We start from the raw sequence: 17,923 nt of genomic DNA on the forward strand, positions 1-17,923 counted from the left end.
GAGAAATACTTAAAATATTATGCTATAAAAAGGGCTCTTTTAAATTTAAGGAAAATGTTCAATGTTGACAGAACAAGGGTCAATGACATGAATGTACATTTTACCATTTTAACAAAGAGGAAATGCAAATAGTAAAAAACCACAAGGGTAAATGTTTACTTTTCAATCTTAATAGAAGTAAAATACAGACTTCAACCTTGAAGAATCATTTTAGAGCATTTACCAAAAAATTTAAAAAACGTTAAGACATTAACATACCCTGGTACAAGCGAGGTAAACATGTTGGTGGCAGGTGGCCAGTGTAATTTGGTTATTCTTTCTAAAAGGGCAAAATGGTTATTAATGCTCTTTCTTTTCAAAAAGAATAATATTGCCCTTCAAAAGAATATCCCCCAATGAATATTTTTTGGGGTAATACCCCCAAAAACCATTCTTTTTCAAAAAGAATGGGATTTTGGGGGGGGGGTGGGAGGGGGTTATGTTCTTTTTCTTTTTTTTTTCTGCTGATACTTCTTTTATTTTCTGTTATAAAACAGAGTAGGGGTTAAATAAAGGGTATTGAGTTTGTCAGCTCCAGTCTCTTGGGGCTCTTTTTCCTGGAGAGAGTGCAGAGAACAGTGGGAAGAAAGAAACATAGTTGTGGAAGGGTTCTTTTAATGCGCAGATGCTTCAAGGAGAACCAAACTATTTCATCGGTAATCCCCCGTCCCATTGGAACTGGTGCTTGGATCGGAAGGGAAGTGAGATCAGACAGTTAGTCATCAACACCGCCATCAACATTGCCAGAGAGGTTGACAGCAGACATCATGGAATCAGACAGCTCCCTGGCGATTTTATCTGCATATTTCTGTGTATTCTTCTTATTCTTTAGGGAGGATGCCAGAGCCTGGCCCTGTTTTAGGGAGTCCATCTCCATGATCCTCTGCAATACTGGGCAGCAGTCCACTGGGCACACATCCACTTCACTGTTGTTTTTAGGGTGGTCATCCACATTGAGTTTAGCCCCACCCCTTCTGATGACGATTCGGATTGGTGCAACACCCAGTGAGATCTCCGATCTTATACTTGGTGGCTTTATTTTCAATGGCATCTGCTATTTTCATCATTGGATAATGGAGCAACTTGATCTCCATTTTGGGTGGGTCCATGTCATCCAACACCTCATCAGATTCTCCAGTGGCCAAGCATTCCATGGTGTCTTCATTGACCTGCTCAGTATTCTTGATGTGAAAGACCTTGGTCATTTGCTTAATGATCTCAGCGCTGAGACAGGCAGGCAGAGTGTGAGTGGGTGGTGGTGGTTATAGAAGCTGATCTTTCCGCTCATCCAGTCAGCTAGGACAGCTTTGGCTGCCTGCTCCTGACTGCATAAGTCTCTCTTCTCCCCCAAATGGTGCGCCACTGCCATCAGAAAGTGCTCAGTGGTCTGCTACCCAGAGAGGAGGTAATAGTTGGAAATCTCCAGGTTGCAGCTCTGCAAGATGGTCTCCACTGGGGTTACCGGGTCTGCCAGCCTCTGCACGTGGATGCAACTATGCAGAATGGTGCCCACCTCGGAGCTGGGCCGTGGGACAATGGCTAGAGCATCCAGCAGCCAGATGAACTTGCCTAGGTAGACCTCCTGCATCAATTTCGTGACCCCAGGAATGGCTCCCACACGGCATGCATGGCTGTGCTTCAGGCTATTAATCAGGCTGCTCTTCCCAACATTGGGAAGGCCCACAACACCCATACTGATGTGGGTGCACACTTCACCAAGGTGGCAATAGTTCCCCAGAACCCTCATGAGGTTTTCAGCTCCAAAGCTGACCTGATGCTGGGTCCTGGCCTTGAAAGCCACAGTTGGCAACTCTTTCTGAAGGTAATCCAGCCACTTCACAACCTCCTTGGGGTCCAGGTCAATCTTGTTCAAGACCAGGACCAGCTTCTTGTTGCCTTCTGCCCATAGGACAGCCTCCTCCATTTGGAAGCAGCAGCAGCCTAATGGGTCTGTGGCATCCAGGACTTCCAGAATCACATCAGAGTATTCTACCACCTTACAGAACTCCTTGTAATAAGCCTTCCTCGTGGCCGCGTCATCCAGCTGAGGAAACATAATTAATTCCTGCAAAACTTCCTCCTTACGCTCAAACTCCTCCTGGCGTGTTAGGATATCCTCACAGTAGCTCTTGATAGACCTGCGTTTTTGTCTTTCTTGTTCCTGGGCAGTTTGCTTCTCCCTCATCTCCTCAACTCTCTTCTTCTTTAATTCAGCCTCTTGATTGGCATGATCATTGGAATGAACAAACTGAGGAGCAGAGGGCACTTTGGAGGTTGCTTTCTTCCCATGTCGTTTTGCAGGCTTCTTACAGCCCTTGGAACTTTTACCTGGCTTTTCATTTTTTGTTTCTAAGTTTCATCACGATCACCAGCTTGAAAGCAGATAGGCTCAAATCTGCTTGCTCTCTTCCTACACTTCTGACGGGGATCTGAGAAGACAGGGTAACAGATGTTCTTGCACTGCTAGGGTCCAGACTTTGGACTTCCAGATGCCAGCCTGGCGGTGCCCGACTCTGCTGGAGTCTCCCTTATCCTTAGAGTTAAAAAGTTTTTCATACACACAACATAAAATTTACCATCATAACCATTTTTAATGGTACTCAATGGCATTAAGTACATTCATGTTGTGCAACTCTCATCGCTATCCATCTCTAGAACTCTTTTCATCTTGCAAAACTTTACCCATTAAACAGCAAAGATATTCTTACCCCCTGACCTGGTAATTGCTCCTGTGAATTTATCTTTTGTTGTTGTTGTTGAGACGAAGTCTCGCTCTGTCGCCCAGGCTAGAGTGCAGTGGTGCGATCTGGGCTCACTGCAAGCTCTGCTTCCCAGGTTCACGCCATTCTCCTGCCTCAGCCTCCCGAGTAGCTGGGACTACAGGCGCCCACCACCATGCCCGGCTAATTTTTGTATTTTTAGTAGAGATGGGGTTTCACTGTGTTAGCCAGGATGGTCTCGATCTCCTGACCTGGTGATCTGCCTGCCTCAGCCTCCCAAAGTGCTGGGATTACAGGCCTGAGCCACCGCACACGGCCGGGAATTTATCTTAAGGAAATAATTAAATAGCAAAAGTTATATGCCCAGAGGAATTCTATCCAGCATTATTTAGAATGGGGAAATAACTGAGAATAGGTGTATATTCCTAATGTCACATTAATTTTATGATTTATATAAATCATAATTATGAAACTTATGCAGAAAACAGGGATAAAGGCTAAGTGTAAAAAAGCACAGACCATAAATAGTTTGCACACTGTAGTTTTACCTTTAAATAAATAATTATGTATTTGGGACAAAAATTAAAATTCTACACTTGTACTCCAAAGGTGTAGTGTGCAGGCTCAGTAGTGTGAGCATCACCTGAAACAGTCAGACATGCAGACTTCCAGGCCCCACCCCAATCCTACTGAAAATCATCTTCATTTTAACAATATCCCTAGGTAATCTGTATGCTCATGCAAGTTTGAGAAGCTTTGGGCTAAATAAGTTGATGGGCTTACTTCCTGATAATAATTTTGATAAGAAGCTTGGGATGAGTGTAAAACCAGTAACTAATCATTTGGGAATCATGATCATGCATATCAACAAAATCCATTTGTCGTCACGGCTAATACTGAAGTTTAAATAGTGATTTGTCGGCCGGGTGTGGTGGCTTACGCCTGTAATCCCAGCACTTTGGGAGGCCAAAGCAGGCTAATCACAAGGTCAGGAGTTCAAGACCAGCCTGGCCAAGATGGTGAAACCCTATCTCTGATAAAAATACAAAATAATTAGCCAGGCATGGTGGCAGGTGCCTGTAATCCCAGCTACTCAGGAGGCTGAGATAGAGAATTGCTTGAACCCAGGAGGCAGAGGTTACAGTGAGCCGAAATGGCACCACTGCACTCCAGGCTAGGTGACAAAGTGAGGCTTTGTCTCAAAAAAAAAAAAAAAAAACAAAACTAATTTTTTTTCCCTCAAAGGTTAGATGGGAGTGTGTGTGTGTGTGTGTATGTGTATATATGTATGTGTATATATACATATGTGTGTATATGCATTACATTTATGTGTATATGTATATACATATATGTGTGTGTATATGTATATATGTATGTATATATATACACATATATATCCCTTCTCTTTATAGTTAAACATTTTTTCATACACATAACGTGTGTTCCAGAATCACATAAGAGTATTCTACCAACTTATGGAACTCCTTGTAATAAGCCCTCCTCATGGCCTTGTCATGCAGCACACATATATATGTGTATGTATACACATACACATACACACAAATAAAAGCCCTGAGGTCAAAATGGATATATGCTAATAATCTATGGATACTATACTTGGCTTACTTTCCCTTTAGACTAACTTGGGCCAGAAATGGGTACATGCATTTAGCTACCTCATGGCAACAGCAGTATAGTGGGTTAAATATTAAACTTATATTCGGCAGACTTGGGTTTTAAACACTCATCTTTCTTTTGTCCCTTATGAATAATGATTTAACCACTTCATTTCATTCTTCTTATCTGTTAAACAGAGTTAACATCATTTACTTAGAGTTTTTTATTGTGAAAAAGCAAATGAAATAATCCATATGAGAGCACCTGGAACAAAGATATTCAGTAAGTTCCTAGATTAATTCCTATACATGTTTAAAAGTATAACATTCCCTCATCTGTGTTTTCTGATGCTACATGTGCAACAATTTGCACAATGATATGGGAGTGGGGTGATGAAGAAAAAATACAAAACAGTTTTCAACTAGTATTTCACTGGTCCCCCTGGAAAAATTATAAACTGCTAGACTGTGATGGGCTTATTCACATTTGTTTTATCAGGACACCTAGCTACAAAACCTATGTTCTTCCCAGTATACCACATTCCTTTCCAAATATGAACTGGGAAGTGTTGAATGAGGTATGAATATTGAACCAGTGCATTAACTTTTGTCTTGTCCTTAGGGTTTCTTCCTCCAATCCATTCAACTTAATGTCATATTAATATTTCTTTTTTTTTGAGATGGAGTTTTCACTCTTCTTGCCCAGGCTGCAGTGCAATGGCATGATCTCGGCTCACTGCTACCTCTGCTTCCCAGGTTCAAGCAATTCTCCTGCCTCAGCCTCCGAAGTAGCTGGAATTACAGGCATGCGCCACCATGCCCGGCTAATTTTGTATTTTTAGTAGAGACAGGGTTTCTCCATATTGGTCAGGCTGGTCTTGAACTCCCGACCTCAGGTGATCTACCCGCCTCGGCCTCCCAAAGTGCTGGGATTACAGGTATCAGCCACCACACCTGGCCTTCATATTATATTTCTAAAGCAACATCGTGATCAAATCATTTGTGGGTTCAAAAACTGTCAAAATCTTTCCAATGCCTATGGAATGAAGTTCAAATAACAGATTAAGGAAGGGAGGGATTTACCATTTATTAAGTGCTTACTATGTCACACACTGTGCTAGGTAATTATCTAAGAACCCCATTTTATGAACATAAATGCTTATCATGAAGAGTGGTATGTTAAACATTATTATGAAAGTCTTGAGGCACAGGCTACTTTAAGATGCGACGTCTTAAAAGTGGCATTTAAGGCAGGCTTTGGAAAGATTTTGATAGGGGAAGAGAATTTTGTGGACTTGGGATAGGATGATGGCAAATCCAGTTCCCTTATATTAATATGTGTTCCTTTTGTTGCCCCCGGAAAGATACATATCTAGTCACTAAGTGAATACCTATGTTGATGCAGAAACTACATCATAAGGCAGCTCATTTTACTGTCAAACAAGTACCAGCATAATAATTAACAATACTGACATACAGCATTTACTGAATGTCAACATTTGCTGTACCAGATAATGTGCTAAGTGTTATACAAATGTTATTGCATATCCTCAGCACAATAGGAATATGATGAGATAGGCATTACTACACAAAAACAAAACACTTAGAAAAGCTAAATAATTTGATCAAGGTCTCTTGGCTAGTGAATAACTGAACCTAGACTACATCAATTAGAAACCACTGTGCCGTATTGTTGTAAATGATTTTTCTTTCATTCTGTGAAGTGATCATCACAGTACCTTACAATACAAGTGAGCACAGGATATTCTGGGAGCATCTAAGCTAGACTGGAGGAATTAAAGATAGAAGAGTCTTGAAAGCTAAGAAGCCGCTAGGACAGGAAGAAGAAGAAGGGTATGCTAAAGCAAACATAACAGTCTATGCAGCAGAATGAAAGGATGAGGGAACATGGTATATTTAAAGACTGCTAAGTAGTCCAAAGTCAGGGGAAAAAATGGTAAAGTTGTAAGACACAAAGCTGGTAATCTAGAAGGCACTGCTTAGTAAAGTCTTACACTCAAAAGACAAAGGCATTCAGTTTTAATAACCTGAAAATACTGGGGAACTACTGAGAATTTTCCCCTGGGATTTGAGTCTGGGAAAAATTAAAAGGATGTTAGAGTAATTAAATAAAGAGATAACCCCAACAGTGAGGCTGGAAGGGATGACAGATAAAAAAAAAAATTGAGAAGGAAGAATTAATAGTTGGGATGAGGGACAGGAAAGAATAAAGAATAGACTCATAGGGTGACGGATAAAACCAGTAACTAAAATAGTAAACATCAGAATACCTACTTTTTAAATTTTAGGCTTTTTTCCTCTAATCCATCCTGCAAGTTAATATCATATTAATCTTTCTAAAGCAATGCTGTTATCAAATCACTTGTGGGCTCAAAAATTGAAGATGTTTTTTCTTTTCTTGTGCCAAAACCTGTTACTTTGTGAAGTTTCCCGGTAGGCACTTGTTCTGTACTCTATGGCAATGGTCTCCAGAGGGTGGTTAACATACCTCAGGGAGTTTACAAGGTATGAGGGGAAAAAATGTGATTTTTATCCAAAAATTAAGAGATTTTACTTTATTAAACATATTGACTCACAACAGAATTAGAAATAACTATACATATATCAAAAGTGTATACCTATGCTTTAAAAAAGTTATAGTAAAGATACTATTACTAAAGCAACAATATATAATAAAAACAGTTACCATTTATGGTACACCTATTATTTAGCAGGTACAATACTACTCTTTATTTACCTGTGTTTTACTCTTACAACTGAATTTTAGGTAGACAATATTCCCAATTTACAGGGTGAGAACACTGAAACCCTGACAAGTCTTTCATGATATCAGCTTAAATAACTGCCGAATGCTCTCAATTACTACATGGAAGGAGAAAGAAGCAAGAGGGTGCAAAAGGACTCTCCAGTGATTGTACCCCTGCAGAAACATCAATTTGAACTATCCACGTAAAAGCTTCACAAGAGCTAATGAAACCAGATGAGACATCATAGTACCTGACTATAGCTTACCCGCATTACCCCTTCCACAACTCCAGGCAGCACAGCATGGAGAGTGATACTATCTGCTTGCGGGAAAAGGGTAAGTAAGCATAGGACTTTGTCTTAGACCCCAATACCATGCCTACCACAATAAAACCCAGCAATAGACAGATCCCCACAGCCTCTGACTCTAGGCCAGAATGCATGGACTAAGTCTTAGACCCATCCTGGTGTGGCATGGGAACCAGTATTCCCTGTGAAATGGACTCAAGTTGTGGACTGCATCACCAAAGGCCAACTACACTGGGCTTGGCCTCCAAATAACCTACGTTAACAGGCAGGTCTCACCAACTGCCAGCTTCAAGGACACTCCAGTGATGGGCAAGCTTCAGTGGCCATGGATTTCAGGTGTGCCTCAGCACTGTGCCAAGTCATGGTAGTCCTGGGCATAGGGCACCCTATAGTGCTACCATTGTCAAGGGCTTAGGGATGACACCAGATGAACAGCCCAGAATCTCTGGACAGGCTTATTGTTGAAGGATATTCCCAGACAAAGCCAGACTGGAAAGACTAAAATAAGTATCTACTTCTTTAATGTTCAGGCATTGATGAATGACCACAAGGATGAAGAGCAATCTGGGAAACATGATGTCACCAAAAAGACAAAATAAGATGCCAGTGACTGGCCCTAAAGAAATGAAGATATAGGAAAGGTCTGATAAAGTATTCAAAAATAGCTGTTTTAAGGAAGCCTACGAAACTTCAAAACAAAACAAACCAAAAAACAGAGAAACCATTCAATGAAATTAGGAAAACAGTAAGTGACTGGAATGAGAAATTTAACAGAGATTAAAATAATTAATTGTAAAAAAATCAAAGAGAGATCTTGGACTGATACATACAATAAACAAAATAAGAAATGCAATACAGAGCATCAATAGCAGAACTGATGAAACAGAAGAAAGAGTCTGTGTGCTTGAAGACAGGTAAAAAAGAAAAAATAATGAAAAGAAATGAAAACTTACAGGACTTAAGGGATGGCATCAAAAGAGCAAACATACGTGTTATTGGGAATAAAGTAGAGGATGATAAAGGGGATAGAAAGATTATCTAAAGAAATAATAGCAGAAAACTTTCCAAACTGGGAGAAAGATACAAATATTCAAGTACAAGAAGGTCAAAGGTATCTTTTCACATTCAATGCAAATAAAGATTAAAGACAAAGAGAGAATCCTGAAAGTAGCAAAAGAAGCAAATAACACATAATGGAGTTCCAATACGCTTAGCTGCAGACTTCTCAGCAGAAACCTTAAAGGCCAGGAGATAATGGGATGATATATTTAAATTGTTGCAAGAAAAAAAAAATTGCCAACCAAGAATCCTGTACCAAGAAAAGTTGTTCTTCAGAAATGAAGGAGAGATAAGACTTCCAGACAAACAACATCTGAGGGAGCTCATCACCACCAGACCTGTCTTACAAGAAATGCTAAGGAAGTTTAAGCTGAAAGAAAAGGATCCTTATGGATAACACAAAAACATCTGAAAGTATTACATTTACTAGTAAAAGTACACAGTCATATTCAGAATAATCTAATACTGTAATGGTGGTGTGTAAATCTCATATCTTTAGCATAAAGGTTAAAAGACAAAACTATTAAAAATAATAATCACTACAATAATTTTTTGTAAGATATGCAATATTAAAAGACGTAAACTGCCACACCAAAATTGAAAATATGAGGTAGGGAAAGTAGAGTTTAAGTGCAGAGTTTGTGTGTGTGCATGTGTGTGTGTGTGTGTGTGAGATCAGAGTAAAGTTGTTATCAGCTTAAAATAGCCTGTTATAGGAAGTTTTTTATAAACCTTGTTGTAAATACAAAGCAAAAACCTATAATAGGTTCACTAAAAACAAAAAACAAGGAATGAAAACACTATTAGAGAAAATCACTTAAACACAAAGGAAGACAGTAAGAGAGGAAGAAAGAATCTACGAAACAACTACAAAACAATGAAGAAAATGGTACCAGTAACTCCTTGCCTATCAATAATTAACTTAAATATAAATAGATTAAATTCTTCAATCACAAGACATAGAATGATTAATGGATAAGAAAACAAGACCAATGTATATGCTGCCTACAAGAGACTCACTTTACCTTTAAGGGTACATACAGACTGAAAGTAAAGGTAGGAAAAAAAAAATTCCATGCTAATGGAAACCAAGAGAGCAGGATAAGCTATACTTAAATACATAAAATAGACTTTAAGTCAAAATGGTAAAAAGAGACACTGAAGGTCTTCACATAATGATACAAAGATCAACTCGGCAAGAAGATATAACAATTGTAAATACATATGCTTTCAATATTGGATCACTTAAATATATAAAGCAAATATTAATAGATCTGAAGGGAGAGATAGACTGTAATGAAATAACAGGAGACTTCAACACCCTACTTTTGGCAATGGATAGATCACTCTGACATATAAAATCAACAAAGACACATAAGATTTAATATAAAATCAACAAAGACACGTAAGATTTAAACTCTACTCCAGACCAAATGAACCGAACAGACACATACAGAACATTCCATCCAACAGCTGAAGATACGCATTCTTCTTAATTGACTATAAAACATTCTCTAGGATAGATCCTATGTTAAGCCATAAAACACAGCATAACAAATTTAAAAAGATGGAAATAATATCAAGTATTGTCTCAAACCACAATGATATAAAACCAGAAATCAACAACAGGAAGAACTCTGAAAAATTCACAAGTACACGAAAATTAAACAACATGCTCTTGAAGAAGCAATGGGTCAATGAAGAAATTAAAAGAGAAATTTAAAATTTCTTGAGAAAATAAAACAGAAACACAGCTACCAAAACCTATGAGATACAGCAAAAGCAGTTCTAAGAAGGAAGTTTATAGCAATAGATGTCTATATGAAAAAAAGGCCTCAAATACAACCTAATGTTGTTATCTCAAGGAACTACAAAAGCAAGAGCAAAGTAAACCCAAAATTAGTCCAAGAAAGGAAATAACAAATATCATAACAGAAATAAATAAAATACAGACTAGACAAATAATATAAAAGATGAAGGAGATTTGTGAGAGAGGTGGCACCAAGATGGCCAAATAGGAACAGCTCCAACCTCCAGCTCCCAGCATGAGCGACACAGAAGGTGAGTGATTTCCGCATTTCCAACTGAGGTACTGGGTTCATCTCACTGGGGCGTGTTGGACAGTAGGTGCAGGACTGTGGGTACAGCCTAAGGAGTGAGAGCCGAAGCAGGGCAAGGCATTGACTCACCTGGGAAGCACAAGAGGGAAGGGAATTCCCTTTCCTAGCCAAGGGAAACCGTGACACACAACACCTGGAAAATCAGGTCACTCCCACTCTAATACTGCACTTTACCAAGGGTCTTAGCAAACAGCACATCAGGAGATTATATTCCGCACCTGGCTCAGAGGGTCCAACGCCCACGGAGCCTCCCTCATTGCTAGCACAGCAGTCTGAGATCTAACTGCAAGGCGGCAGCAAGGCTGGGGGAAGGGCGCCTGCCATTGCTGAGGTAAACAAAGCAGCCAGGAAGCTCGAACTGGGTGGAGCCCACCACAGCTCAAGGAGGCCTGCCTGCCTCTGTAGACTCCACCTCTGGGGACAGGGCATAGCCAAACAAAAGGCAGCAGAAACCTCTGCAGATGTTAATGTCCCTGTCTGACAGCTTTGAAGAGAGTAGTGGTTCTCCCAGCATGGAGTTTGAGATCTGAGAACGGACAGACTGCCTGCTCAAGTGGGTCCCTGACCCCCGAGTAGCCTAATTGGGAGACATCACTCACTAGGGGCAGACTGATACCTCACACTTCACACAGCCGGGTACACCTCTGAGATGAATCTTCCAGAGGAATGATCAGACAGCAACATTTGCTGTTCAGCAATATTCACTCTTCTGCAGCCTCTGCTGCTGATACCCAGGCAAACAGGGTCTGGAGTGGACCTCTAGCAAACTCCAACAGACCTGTAACTGAGGGTCCTGACTGTTAGAAGGAAAACTAACAAAAAGAAAGGATATCTACACCAAAAACCCATCTGTACGTCACTATCATCAAAGACCAAATGCAGATAAAACCATAAAGATGGGGAAAAAGCAGTGCAGAAAAGCTGAAAATTCTAAAATCAGAACGCCTCTCCCCCTCCAAAGGAACACAGTTCCTCGCCAGCAATAGAACAAAGCTGGATGAAGAATGACTTTGACGAGTTGAGAGAAGAAGGCTACAGATGATCAAACTTCTCCGAGCTAAAGGAAGAAGGACGAACCCAGCGCAAAGAAACTAAAAACCTTGAAATAAGATTTGACGAATGGCTAACTAGAATAACCAATGTAGAGAAGTCCTTAAACAACTTGATAGAGATGAAAACCATGACACGAGAACTACACGACAAACGCATAAGCTTCAGTAACTGACTCAATCAACTGGAAGAAAGGGTATCAGTGATTGAAGATCAAATGAATGAAATGAAGTGAGAGAAGAAGTTTAGAGAAAAAAGAGTAAAAAGAAATGAACAAAGCCTCCAAGAAATATGGGACTATGTGAAAAGACAAAATCTGTATCTGATTGGTGTACCTGAAAGTGATGGGGAGAATGGAATCAAGTTGGAAAACACTCTGCAGGATATTATCCAGGAGAACTTCCTCAACCTAGCAAGGCAGGCCAACATTCTAATTCAGGAAATAAAGAGAACGCAACAAATATACTCCTTGAGAAGAGCAACTCCAAGACACATAATTGTCAGATTCACCAAAGTTGAAATGAAGGAAAAACTGTTAAGGGCAGCCAGAGAGAAAGGTCGGGTTACCACAAAGGGAAGCCCATCAGACTAACAGCGGATCTCTCAGCAGAAACTCTAGAAGCCAGAAGAGAGTGGGGGCCGATATTCAACATTCTTAAAGAAAACAATTTTCAACCCAGAATTTCATATCCAGCCAAACTAAGTTTCATAAGTGAAGGAGGAATAAAATCCTTTACAGACAAGCAAATGCTAAGCGATTCTGTCACCACCAGGCCTGCCCTACAAGAACTCCTGAAGGAAGAACTAAACATGGGGAGGAACAACCGGTACCAGCCACTGCAAAAAACATGCCAAAATGTAAAGACCATCGATGCTAGGAAGAAACTGCATCAACTAATGAGCAAAATAACCAGCTAACATCATAATTACAATATCAAGTTCACACATAACAATATCAACCTTAAATGTAAACGGGCTAAATGGTTCAATTAAAAGACACAGACTGGCAAACTGGAGAAAGAGTCAAGACCCTTCAGTTTGCTGTATTCAGGAGACCCATCACACATGCAGACACACACATAGGCTCAAAATAAAGGGATGGAGGAAGATCTACCAAACAATTGGAAAACAAAAAAAGATAGGGGTTGCAATCCTAGTCTCTGATAAAACAGACTTTAAACCAACAAAAATCAAAAGAGACAAAGAAGGCCATTACATAATGGTAAAGGGATCAATTCAACAAGAAGACCTAACTATCCTAAATAGATATGCACCCAGTACAGGAGCACCCAGATCCATAAAGTAAGTCCTTAGAAACATACAAAGAGACTTAGATTCCCACAAAAAAAAATTTTTTTTTTGAGATGGAGTCTCACTCTGTCGCCCAGGCTGGAGTGCAGTGGCCAGATCTCGGCCACCCCATCAAAAACTAGGCAAAGGATATGAACAGACACTTCTCAAAAGAAGACATTTATGCAGCCAACTGACACGTGAAAAAATGCTTGTCTTCATTCACCATCAGAGAAATGCAAATCAAAACCACAATGAGATACCATCTCACACCAGTTAGAATGGCAATCATTAAAAAGTCAGGAAACAACNTGGGGCCTGTTATGGGGTGGGGGAAGTGGGGAAGGATAGTATTAGGAGATATGCCTAATGTAAATGTTGAGTTAATGGGTGCAGCACACCAATACGACACATGTATACCTAAGTAACAAACCTGAACGTTGTGCACATGTACCCTAAAACATAAAGTATAATAAAAAAAAAAAAAGTTGAAGGAAATGAAGAGTTGTTTTTTGAAAAGAGAAATAAAATTGACAAACCTTTAGTTAGACTAACTAAAAAGAAAAAAGAGAGTAGATAAAATCACAGATAAAAAAGGAGACATTACAACTGATACCAGATACACTTCAGAAATACAAGGGACCGTAAGAGACTATTAGGAACAACATCATACCAACAAATTGGATAGCCTAGAAGAAATAAACTGAATTATGAAGAAACAACAAATCTGAGCAGGCTAATAAGTAAGAATATTAAATCACTAGTAAAGAGTCTGCCATCAAAGAAAAGTCCAGAGCCAGGTGGCTTCACTGATGAATTCTACCAAACTTTAAAGAAGTACTAGTATAAATTCTTTCAGACTCTTCTAAAAACCTGAAGAGGAAATACTTCCAAAGTCATTCTACAAGGATAGCAATAACCTGATACCAAGATGACACAGGAACAACAACAAAAAAGAAAACTACAGCCCAGATGCAGTGGCTCATGCCTGTAATCCCAGCACTTTGGGAGGCCGAGGCAGGCAGATCACCTGAGGTCAGGAGTTCGAGACCAGCCTGGCCAACATGGTGAAACCCCCATCTCTACTAAATATACAACAACAACAACAACAACAACAACAAAAACTGGGTGTGGTGGTGCTTGCCTGTAATCCCAGCTACTCGGGAGGCTGAGGCAGAAGAATCAGTTGAACTCAGGAGGTGGAGGTTGCAGTGAGCTGAGATTGCGACACTGTACTCCAGCCCGAACAATAAGAGCAAACTCCATTTTAGAAAAAAAGAAAAAAGAAAACTACAGGCCAATAGTCCTAATGAACATAGATGTAAATATCCTCAACAAAATATTAGTAAATCTACTCCAATAACTTATTAAAAAGATTACTCACCATGATAAAGTGGGATTCATTCCAGGGATGCAAGGATTTTTCAGCATATGCAAGTCAACAAATGTGATACATCACATTACCAACATGAAGGACAAAAAGCACATGATCACTTCAAGAGACATGTAGAAAGCATCTGTCAAAATTCAAAACCCCTTCATGATAAAACTCTCATCAAATTAGGTATAGAATGAATGTACCTACACATAGTAAAGGCCATATATGAGAAACGCAAAGCTAACATCACACAGAATGGGGGAAAAGTGAAAAGCTTTTCCCCTAAATCTGAAATAAGAAAGGATGCCCACTTTCACTCCTTCTATTCAACACAGTACTAGAAGTCCCAATAAGAACAATTAGTCAAGAGAAAGAAATAAAAGACATCCAAATTGGTAAGGAAGAAGTTAAACTGTCCCTACTTGCAGATGACATAATCTTATAGAAGACACTGAAGACTCAAGCCAAAAACTATTAGAACTAGTAAAAAAATTCAGTAGTTGCAGAATATAAAAATCAATATACCAACACCAGTAGTGTTTCTATACACTAACAGCGAACTAATTTGAAAAAGAAGTCAAGAAAACAATCCCACTTATGATAGCTATATAAAAAAATACTGACTGGGCGCAGTGGCTCATGCCTGTAATCCCAACACTTTGGGAGGCTGAGGTGGGTGGATCACCCGAGGTCAGGAGTTCGAGATCAGCCTGGCCAACATAGCGAAACCCTGTCTCTACTAAAAATACAAAACATTAGCTGGGTGTGGTGGTGGGCTAGGGAGGCTGAGGCAGGAGAATCGCTTGAACCCAGGAGGTGGACGTTGCAGTGAGCCGAGATTGCACCAATGCACTCCAGCCTGGGCAACAAGAGCGAAACTCCATCTAAAACACACACACACACACACACACACCCCAAAAAAACCCCAAAAAACTTAGGAATAAATTTATCCATGGAGGTGAAAGATCTCTACACTGACAACTGTAAAACACAGATGAAATAAATTAAACAAAAAATAAACAGAAATACATCTGTGTTCGTGAATTGGAAGGATTAACACTGTTAAAATATCCATACTGCCAAAAGCAATCAACAGATTCAATGCAATCATTATCAAAATATCAATGACGTTCTTCACAGAAATAGAAAAAACAATCCTAAAATTCATGTGGAACCATAAAAGAACTTGAATAGCCAAAGCAATCCTGAGAAAAAATAACAAAGCTAGAGGCATCACACTCTAGCTGAGATCTGACTTGAAAACATACTACAAAGCTACAGTAACTTAAACAGCATCATAGTAGCATTAAAACAGACACACAGATCAATGGACAGTATACAGCCTAGAAATACATCCATCCATTGAACAGCCAACTGATTTTTGACAACAATGTCAAGAACACACATAGAGAAAGGATAATCTCTTCAATAAATGGTATTGGGAAAACTGGATCTACAAATGCAGAAACATGAAAGTAAATCCTCTCTCTCACCATATACAAAAGAAATCAACTCAAAATGGATTAAAGACTTAAATATAACACCTGAAACTAAAAATCTAGTAGAAAATGACAAGACAGAAGCCCCGTGACATTGGTCTGGGCAATGGCTTTTTGGATATGACCTCAAAAGCATAGGCATCAAAAGCAAACGTAGATTAATGGGATTACATTAATCTCAAAAGCTTCTGCACAGTAAAGGACATAAGCCTCAGAGTAAAGAGGCAACCTATAGAATAGGGGGAAATATTTGCAAACCATATATATTTGATTAATATCCAAAACATATAAGCAACTCAACTCAAGAGCAGGATAATATATAGCCCTATTAAAAAATGGGCAAAATACCTGAAAAGACATTTCTCAAAATAAGAATTACAAATGGCCAAGAGAGGTACACAAAAAAATGCTCAGTATCAATAATCATCAAAGAAATATAAATCAAAACCACAGTGAGACACACCTGTTATAATGGCTTTTATCAATATGACAAAAGATAATAAATGTGGCAAGGATGTTGGTGGGAATGTAAATTAGAACAGCCATTATGAAAAACAGTATAGAGGTTCCTCAAAAAATTAAAAATAGAACTACCACATGATCCAGCAATCCTACTACTGGGTTTATAACAAAAGGATATGAAATCAGTGTGTCAAAGAGATACTTGCACCCCCATGTTCACTGCAACGTTATTCAAAAGATATGGAATCAATCTAAGTGTGCATCAATGGATGAATGGATATGGAATCAAGATATGAGATCAATCGAAGTGTGCATCAATGGATGAATGGATAAAGAAAATGTAGTGTACATATACAATGGAATACTATTCAGCTATAAAAAGAAGAAAATCCTGTAATTTGTGACAACAGGGATGAACCTGGAGGACATGATGTTAAGTGAAATCAGCTAGGCACAGAAAGATGGATACTCCATGATTTCGCTCATATGTGAAATCTGAAAAAGTTGATCTCTTAGAAGTAGAGTAGATGGTGGTTACCAGAGGCTGGGGTGGTTAGAAGAAAGGGGGTTTTGGGGAGATGTTGGTCAAAGGATATATAATTACAGTTAGACAGGAGGAGTAAGTTTAAGAGATCTATCAGCATGGTGACTACAGTTGATTATGATATACTGTGCTATTGAAAAATGCAAAGACAGTGGTTGTTAAGTATTCTTATTGCAAAAATAACCATGAGATAATACATTTGTTAATTAGCTAGATTTAACCATTCTATAATGTATATATTCTATTTACTTCAAAACATCATGCTGTACATACATATGTACCATTTCATCTGTCAACTTTATTTTATTTTATTTATTTGTTTTTTTTGAGATGGAGTCTTGCACTGTTGCCCAGGCTGGAGTGCAGTGGTGTGATCTCAGCTCACTGCAAGCTCTGTCTCCTGGGTTAACGCCATTCTCCTGCCTCAGCCTCCCGAGTAGCTGGGACTACAGGCGCCCACCACCACGCCCAGCTAATTTTTTGTATTTTTAGTAGAGATGGGGTTTCACCGTGTTAGCCAGGATGGTCTCGATCTCCTGAGCTCGTGATCCACCCGCCTCGGCCTCCCAAAGTGTTGGGATTACAAGCGTGAGCTACCATGCCTGGCCTGTCAACTTTAAAATGAAAAAAAAAGAAATTACTAAATGGAAGGACTGGTTCTCTCTGATAGCTCTTTAAAAATATGAAGACAGTGTGTTTTCCCTTAAAGTAATCTTTTCTGGTATCAACTGTTAAGTATTCTATGTAGGTCAGTTTCTGGGATACCCTAGTCATCTATGCATGAATTACTTTTACTTTGATCAAGTCCACTCTAAAATGTATTATCCATTTTCAACACACTATTTTAGATATGGACTTATCTAAATATTTCTAGATATGGACTAGAAAAAATCCAAAGGGCATGAGACTCACCTTTAAGAAGGAAAGAAAAATGGAATAGAACCACATGAACAATTTATATATACATTCAGTACCATTTATATTTATCACATTAAACTTTGACACACATTCCCAGTTACTCTTCCAGAGTGATCCTGTCACTTCTCCACTCATAAGCCTTCAGTGGCTTTC

The 17,923-nt window shown here is 39.2% G+C and overlaps 1 protein-coding gene and 1 pseudogene across 4 annotated transcripts in view; both read right to left on the reverse strand.

Annotated features, from left to right (window-relative positions):
• ERCC8 (ERCC excision repair 8, CSA ubiquitin ligase complex subunit) overlaps positions 1-17,923 on the reverse strand; it is a 57,125-nt gene that overhangs the window by 10,839 nt on the left and 28,363 nt on the right. The gene's annotated exons all lie outside the window — the stretch shown is intronic.
• LOC108515484 (guanine nucleotide-binding protein-like 3-like protein pseudogene) lies at positions 597-2,392 on the reverse strand (annotated as a pseudogene). The gene has a single exon (XR_001881537.1). The product of XR_001881537.1 is annotated as a guanine nucleotide-binding protein-like 3-like protein pseudogene (transcript).

The sequence above is a fragment of the Rhinopithecus bieti genome, unplaced genomic scaffold (assembly GCF_001698545.2).
Source record: "Rhinopithecus bieti isolate Rb0 unplaced genomic scaffold, ASM169854v2 scaffold_33650, whole genome shotgun sequence".
In the NCBI taxonomy this organism is placed as follows: Eukaryota; Metazoa; Chordata; class Mammalia; order Primates; family Cercopithecidae; genus Rhinopithecus; species Rhinopithecus bieti.